The sequence below is a fragment of the Eimeria mitis genome, genomic scaffold, assembly GCF_000499745.2.
Source record: "Eimeria mitis Houghton genomic scaffold, Emh_scaff1423, whole genome shotgun sequence".
Classification (NCBI taxonomy): domain Eukaryota; phylum Apicomplexa; class Conoidasida; order Eucoccidiorida; family Eimeriidae; genus Eimeria; species Eimeria mitis.
The window spans coordinates 1,688-2,833 of record NW_013569169.1 but is presented as its reverse complement, the minus strand read 5'-3'; positions in this window follow the sequence as shown (position 1 = coordinate 2,833).

Below are 1,146 nucleotides of genomic sequence, written 5' to 3'. Positions count from 1 at the left end.
CAAAAACACTGTAGCAACTGTGGCAGCCAGGAGGGCAACCGCTAGGGGCGGTACACCCATGCGGTCCCACCTCCCTCTAGATGAGGAGGACCTCTGAGCCAACGTGATGGGTTCCCTGTGTGAGAAACTGGCTTCCGGGATGGGAAAAGGAGTAGGCGGCAAAACAGCGCTTTCAGTCACCTCCGCTTGGAGCGCCGCGGCGAAAACGCACAGCAGTGAGTAAACGCGCATTTCGTAGGTTAAATGCCTGTGTTATTACGTTCGGCGTAAGGTGCAAAATATTTTCCCTATAATTTCAATGCAAATTTGCACACGCTGTTTCGTGTGAGCATTCGCCAGCTTCGGTTCATTGTAGAATCCTGCACCGGCGGAGGTTGCGCAAGTCTGCGCTGGTTTCGAGTGCATACCTCAAAGACATGCTTCTTCTGCATATGTGAAGATCATACATGTTTCCTTAATATTGGGAAATATGCTTTTTTCCGATACCATCGAAACTAAGCTCGATGCAGACGCTGGTCCCCTCTCTACAGGCACCTACTGTAATGCACTGACGCGCCATTGCTGTCACCACGTAGGAACTCTAAGTTTCAGAGCTGAGCGCCCACAGCGCTACCAGGTATCTAAACTCGTAATAATTCTCGCTATTCTCTCAATAATATCCGTTACTATTCAAAGGCATTCGAGTTCTTGATTTCGTCCGGAGGAAATCCTCAAAGAGTGAAAACTGCTCCCTCTGTGTAATGACCTCGGCGGTCGAATACTCTTAACCCCTAGCAGGTTCGGCGACACTATACAGAGAATGTGCGTTGTCCGGAAACGTTAAGTCAAAACTCGGTTCGGGTCCAACGTATTTCAACGTTTTTCGTTGTCCAAAAAAACTGAGGGTCGCCTTCCGGGCGCGCCCCTGGCCTCTGCAGGCATCATGGGGCGCCATCCTCTGGGTGCGCCCGATTCGCCCCGCACGGTGTCGGTCTCTGTTCCTGTCTGATATCGGCTACGATCCTTGTGTGCCGATCCTACTATTTAAGTTAGACTCAATTAACTCTCTTTGATAGTTTCCGGCGTACTTAGTTCGTCCTTGCTCCTTACTCTATATAATTACCTATCGTTATTGATTGCAGCTACTTGTAGTGCTAGCGCACTACA